Source organism: Danio aesculapii, chromosome 1 (assembly GCF_903798145.1).
Source record: "Danio aesculapii chromosome 1, fDanAes4.1, whole genome shotgun sequence".
NCBI lineage: Eukaryota > Metazoa > Chordata > Actinopteri > Cypriniformes > Danionidae > Danio > Danio aesculapii.
Window position 1 is genome coordinate 2,560,542 of NC_079435.1, and position 7,452 is coordinate 2,567,993.

Sequence of the window (7,452 nt, forward strand, 5' to 3'; positions counted from 1 at the left end):
TTTTCTTGGCACACTTTTGGGCCTGTTAGTACCAATTGAGCATTGTGTCAACGCCACAGCCTACCTAAGTATTGTTGCTTACTATGTCCATCCCTTTGGATCATTATCACTGATTGAGATGTGGTGGAATGGGAGATGTGCAGCCGACAAATCTGCAGCAACTGTGTGATGCCATCATGTCAATATGGAGCAAAATCCCTGAGGAATATTTCCAGTACCTTGTTGAATCTATGCCACGGAGGATTGAGGCAGTTCTGAAGGCAAAAGGGGGTCCGACACGGTACTAGTGAGGTGTAGCTAATAATGTGACTGGTGAGTGTATATATAGATATAGTCTGTAAGCATTACAAAATAAGTATCCCTAAAGACTCATACAAAGCTTCTCTCATTCATAACCTTTAGCATAATGTAATTTCTATGATGACGCACTTAATAAACTTTCTGAGCACTTCTGCATTAGCTGCACTATTTAAGATGTAAAAACCACATATTAAAATATAGGGTGTTAATCACGTGTCATTGAGAATGTGTGAAGGCAAGTACTGGTTTCATCTAGTTTATTTTACTGCTATAACTGGTCACGGGTGTTGGGGAAATGGGTAAGAGCACCGTATTTGCCTATTTTATGGTTTATGGGGCTAGTTTTTTAGTGGATACATTTTTGATGTGTCTGGTAATGGTTTTGTATGTTTGTGACTAAAGTGTAATTGATAATGCTCTTTAATTTATTGCACAGTAGCTTTCTAAATAACAAAGGCAGACTTTAATATTCAAGATTTTGGGGTAAAGTGACTCTGTGTACTCACTGGGTTTTCTTTAATGGGAATGTACTTTTTTTTTCTGATGAGAGAGAGTTGGTTTGTTTTTCGTCAAGTGAAGGTATCCTCGTCTATGCCGTGCAAAAGTTCATTAAAGGTTAAGGATGATGAATTATAAGCTTCCTTACCTGTTACGCTGGTGTCAGAAGTGAACTTCTGCATCGTCTTTGCTTGGTTTTGTTCTACGATGTGGCACCAGAATAAAGAAGAAGTCAAGTCCAAACCAAAGACTATGTTCACTTTTTTCTGGGGGAGGGGAGTAGTGTAGCGTAGAAGAGTTTAAAGTAAAGTAAACCCTCGAGGTACAGGTTTTGGGGTAAAGTGAGTCTGTGCACTTGTCGGGATGTTTTTCCCTCAGTAATGTATGTTTTTCTGATCTGAGAGTTGGCTTGTTTTCAGGCATGAAAGTACTCTCATCTACACTGTGCAAAAGTTCATTAAAAGAGGAGTTTAAACAGTCAAATGCTTCCTGACCCTCCTCAGACTGCTACAATATTAATAACGAGAGAGATATGTTGTTGTTCAGATTTGTGAAAATTGAGACTTGTTCTCTTATGTTGGGATTTAAAAGAGTTTTCATGTCTAGGTTTTTTTTAAACCTTGTGCTGAAGAGTAGACCCTGTGGTAAGGCTAAATACCGGATAAACACTTCTGGGTGGGTGTACTCACACGAGGCCAGGGGTGTTCAACCTTGTTCTTGGAGATCTGCCTTCCTGCAGAGTTCAGGTCCAACCCAAATCGAACACAACTAAACCAACTACAGTAAGTTGGATCTGAATTAGCACTTGGTAATTGAACACAAATATGTTTGATCAAGGTGGCAGCTGAACTCTACAGGAAGGGAGATCTCCAGGACCAGGGTTGGACACCCCTGCACTGGGAAATCTGAACTGTGCCCAAGTGCATTTGTCCCCAAAATGCTGGAGCGTTTGACTCGTCTGAGTGCTACTGCCTGCCTCTGGCCTTGTTGGAAGAGGTGGGCCACAGCATGGTGCAGTTGGGCTCGGGAGCTGTACATATTTAGTGTGAATGCAAACCGTCCCTGAGCATAATTCCATAATGTACAAACCTAGAGAACTACTTTATTTCTGGCTTATGAATCATGAAACAAGATTTAAATATATATATATATATTTCTAACTCATGAACACTGCAATAAGCCACTATGCTTGTGTTGTAGGTGTCGCTATGGTGATGTCAATCAGAATGACTCCTCCCCTTCCTCTGATCTTCCTGCTCATGATTCACGGTAAGCCATTACTGTTTCAGTGACTGTACTGTTTTGTTGCAAGGAGGAGACGTGACGACAGGAGTGAAGATCCAATTCCAGCTTTATCAAGAATGGTCAGACAGGCAGGGGTCGAATTTTAGCACAGACAACAACAGAGATATTCCAAGAGCGCAATCGGTTAAACAGGCAAATGGTCAACACTATGGCAAACAATCAAAAATCAAAAGAAACAGTCCGAAGGTCAGAAACAAGAGCAAGGCTAAACCAAGGGAAAACACTTTGAAATGCATTTATTTCAATTTCTTTTTTATTTATTATGCACCTTAAAACAACAAAGTTGACCAAAGTGCTAACAATATAGGGTAAAACAAAGCATGACATATACTTTAAATAAATACAAATAAATCAACATAAAATGTCAACATCTCACATTGTGCCAAAGGCCAAATTAAAGAAGTGGGCTTTACGAATAGATTTATAAAGAGTAATAGAAGAGGCTTGTCTAATGTGCAGAGGCAGCCCATTCCACAATTTAGGTGCTGCCACAGTAAAAGCTCGGTCCCCTCTCATCAACAGCTAAGGCCGGGCATACACTGTGCAACTTCTTTGTAATTTCTCACAAATGTGATTTGTCACACACTATGTGTATGAAATCAACACATAACACCCGCTGCTTCTTTTTATTTTCATGGTGGTTGGCCAACCAGTATGCGGTGTATTTATGCCACCAATAGGATAGAGTGCAAGGCTTGGTGAAAAGAAAACTTAAAATTTAGCTCTGATTAAACTGTGTGATTCCCTGATGAGGGCACAGAAAGACTTCTGAAATGTCAGAAAACCATCCAACTATCCGATAGCCGATTAGTAGTTTATTTGCCTCTCCGTCCCTCCTGTACACTGCACGAACACAAATGATGCACGACAACGCTGAAATTCAGCCAGATTTAAAGAAGAGTCATACAAGTTAGTATTAAGCTTAAATTGGACCAAAAATCACACAGTGTACTCCCAGGTTAACCCGACTCAGCCATGCATAAATGAGACAGTGATGTATTTGTAGTCCATGCAGGGGCACCGCTAAGCCCGGGTAATTTAGGATGATTCTAAGAGACCTAGATCTCCAGCCTTCGGCACCTGGACTGCTGCTCTGCACAAGAAGTTTGTCCAGAGGAGAAATGGTCATGCCCAAATGAGCCTGGTTTCTCTTGAGGTTCTTTTCCTTTCACTTTTGTCAACGGGTGAAGTTTTGTTCCTCGCCGCTGTCACCACTGGCTTGCTTGGTTTGGGACTTGTGTAGCTGCGCATCGATGGATTTGCTCTTCAGTGTTTGAACTTTCAGCAGTGAAAATTGAACCACACTGAACTAAACTGAACTTCTACTCTGAAAACTAGACTGACACAGTTTTAGTTTACTAGAACTTCTATGTTAAGGTGTTTGACACAATCTACATTGTGAAAACGCTATATGTATAAACATGAAATTAGCTGATTTGAGACCTACTTTATTAGTATAAACAATATTAGCATGGGCCCAACTTCAGATACTCTTTCATAGTTCCCAAAATTACAAGCCGCGGTACTAAGTCCATGTTATAAGTGATTATATTCTACAACTATGTGTAGTAAAAAGGTAAAATGAAACTGGTGTGTGGTTGCAAGGCATGATGGTATGTGTAGTCTGCGAGGGAGATATAAGTAGTGCTCCCTGATGGCAATCCTGCTGGAGATCACAAAACTATTATGCTTTTCTCAATCATAAATAACTTTTGGACTTCTGTGTTTCAGGGGGTTCTACCACTGAATGGGATGTTAAATACAGTCCTTCACACATCTGTGCACTGAAGAACTCATCAGTGATAATGAGCTGTACTTATAAATACCCTCCTGGACATCAGACCGTGAAAGTGTACTGGACCAAAACAAAAGATAAAAAGGATGATGAGGAGTTTCCAGATCTGTCTGAGGACCCTGAATACAGTCAGAGGCTTCAGTATCTGGGAGATAAACAGCAGAACTGCACCATCAGACTGATTAAGGTGACAAAGAAAGATGAACGCGAGTATTATTTCAGAATCACTACTGATAAAAATGGCAAATGGATTGGTAAAACTGGAGTGCGTCTCTCTGTCACAGGTGACTTTCCTGAGGTTTCTCTCTTCTTCTGTGCATTATGTAGAATAATAATCAGTGTATGAGAGCAGCACTAGATATAATGTGTGTGTTGTGTTCAGATCTTCAGCTGGAGTCTCCTGAGAGAGTGACAGAGGGAGATTCAGTCAATCTGACATGTAAAAGCAGCTGTAATCTGACTGACACACCAACATTCATCTGGTACAGAAACTCACACACACTGACTGAAGGAACTATTGAAAAACTCATCCTCGATCCAGTGAGAAGAGAAGATGCAGGCAGATATAGATGTGCTGTACATGGACACACACTCACATCACCTGAGGTCTATCTCAATGTCACCTGTGAGTACAGATTTGTTAGGTCTTTATAAGCATTTTTAAAATGTATCTTCAGAAACATACTTGATTTTGTCATTTTCAGACCCACCCAGGAATGTCTCCGTGTCCATCAATGGATCTGCTGAAATAATGGAGGGAGATTCTGTGAGTCTGAGCTGCATCAGTGACTCAAACCCTCCTGCTCTGAACTTCAGCTGGTTTAAGGAGAATCAAAGCTCAGCTGTTGGATCTGGACAGAGTTTCAGTGCAGTACAGAGTGGACGCTTCTACTGTGAGGCTCACAATCCACATGGAGCTCAGAGATCAGACGCCGTCACTGTCACTGTTAAAGGTAAAGCAGCTCATTTACTATTTTAAAGATGATGAACTTGGGTCATTTCTGATGTGTTACTCTTTTGTCTCTGTTGTAGGTCCTCCAGTGCTATTCTACATCTCCATTGGAGTGGTTTGTGGAGCTGCAGTTTTCATCACAATGGGGATCATTTGGTAAGATGTGTGTGGCTCGATGTAATGAGAAAGTCTGAAATTCACAGGATTACTGCAGTAAACACTGTTTATAAACCAGATCTCATCACATTAAAATGGCAGTGGTCAGTCTTATAAATTCCACTGGGTAAATGATAAATGTATTAAACATTGAGCTTCTGATTGTTTGGTAATGTGTGAAATTAATGACTTTAAAGGGGAATCAGGAGGATGAAGGAGAGAAAAGCCAAACAACAGGTCAGAAAACAATCAGTAATTTACTCATCCAACATAGGCTTATTCTGAAAGCATACAGTAGTCCTATATACGTTTCTGGAGATCACGAGTTATGCAGCCAGAAGTACGTATGGCTGTATTTCATTTTTAAAACGAACGATACAGGGTGGTATGACACCTTTTCTTGGTTACCAGCTGACTGCTTACCTCCACATGGACGGCTATCCTGCTGTTCCAAGTTTGTCCAGTATGTTCACTATGTACGTCAGCGGACTTGAGATGCAGAGAGGAGTTGACCACGAGAATGGTAGTCTATAGTGGCCGAGAGAGCTTAATGCGCTGCAACTTAAGAAAGCACATGCAATTACAAAAAACACCAGCAAATAAAGAAACGATCTTTATCCGTTTGACAGCACACGTGTTGCAAATCGGTCACAGCACAAACAACTGAAGAAACGTGCTGCAAATTGGTCACAACACTTGTAAATATCCACGTAAAACAACGAAAATGTTTCAAGGGGACCCTAAAACATGACGGACAATGTCTTCAGTTTCTTCAGTTGTTTGTGTTGTGACCAATTTTCAACACGTGTGCTGTCAAATTGATGAAGATCGTTTCTTTATTTGCTGGTGTATTTTGTAAGTGCTTTCTTAAATTTTCACCGTAGTGTTCGAGTCCAGTGAGGAACGATTCCAGCCGGTAAGACAAAAACAGAATCCAAAAAAATTTAATACACAAGTAAATAACAAGGTGAGGATGTGGTACAATTTGAAAATGTGGTAAAAATCAGGCGAGGGCTTTTGTTTTTCTCGATTGCTTTTTAAAATTGTCACTTGGGTTAAGGCAGGTGGGTGGGCGTGTCAGTCTGTGCTTTTCAAAATACTATTGGTCGGGTTTAGCGAAGGAGGAGGGTGGGTCAGTCTGTCAACAATGGCCTCTGGAGGATTTGCGTGAGAACAGCAGGTGCAAATGGCACCTGTGGGAGAAATTTGAGATCTCAAAAAGCATACATAGCGGCCTCTGGTGGATTTACAAATACAAAAACTGCAAAGAAAAAAAAATTTAGCTCCTAGAACGAATTTTGCGGTCTGCAGAAATGTATATAGAGGTACATTTTCAGAATGAGCCTGGATTGTACACATCAGAATGGAGTTGTGACTTTATGAGTTGTGTAAAAATATTATTTTCTCTCTATTCTGTTCTCTTTCGTGACCAAGTAGAATCGTTCCAGACGTCAGGATGATAAACGTAAAGCTTGTGATGTTGATCAGCCTGTGTATGGGAATGCTACGGTAAGTGATTTAGCTGATGCTTTTCTAAAACACTGATCTCTCTTTACCTTATAGAAAAAAAGGAAATACTCCATAATGCTAAATCAAATAAAATTAGTTGTAAATATCAAATGTCTGTTGTCTGATTATATAGAAACTCTTTCTGTTTGTCTCTTTATCAAGGCTTTTCAAATCAACAATTGTAAACCTGCACTGGACTCCTCTGTGTATGAAAACCTTCCGGTGAGTAAAAAAAACAGACTAGATAGAGAAAACATATTAGCCTAAATGTTCTTGATATTTTAGTTAAAAACTGTAATTAATAAATTATTTACTGTATTTTTTCTTTAGAAACACAAGAGGAAGCAGTAGTGTTTCAGAAGCACAGCAAACATTTCACTGCTTCACACATTTCAGTGTTTCATTTATAGATGAATGTGTAAAAATGGGGGGGGGGGGGTTGTAGAGTAAAAATGCTAGGGCCCTAAGCACTCTGTCACTCCTTTCCCCCACTTACGACACAGCTGGGTGGAGCAGCAGAGCTGATACAGATCTATCCACACCTGGACGATTGCTCACAGAGAGATTTTTAAGAATCAGAAGGTTTCACACTGGTTGAGAAGCACAACTGCATTGCATAATAGTTTCTCTGCGCAGTAAATGGAATATATTGTGTATCTCGGGGAGAGGGTTGTTTGCCAGATGTTTATGAAACTGTTCTCTTCCAGCCGCTATTGTTGTTTATAGCACTTATAGAAACAGCATGACCTATTTACAGCCCTGCCTACTCAGTCGTGAAAACTTTTTTTGTCCTCAAATGAAGAATGAAATAAAAGTTTATTTAAAGTAAACCTGAGCCTTAACTTATACTATCACAATCACCAGCAATCTAGTCCATATTGATCGCTGGAGAACTACGAATCTGCCACCAAAACAACTACAAATCCCATTTTACCTA

The 7,452-nt window shown here is 40.1% G+C and overlaps 1 pseudogene; it reads left to right on the forward strand.

Moving 5' to 3' along the window:
- Nucleotides 1–595: 595 nt before the first annotated feature.
- On the forward strand, nucleotides 596–6,924 carry LOC130220790 (B-cell receptor CD22-like; annotated as a pseudogene).
- The last annotated feature ends 528 nt before the right edge of the window (nucleotides 6,925–7,452 follow it).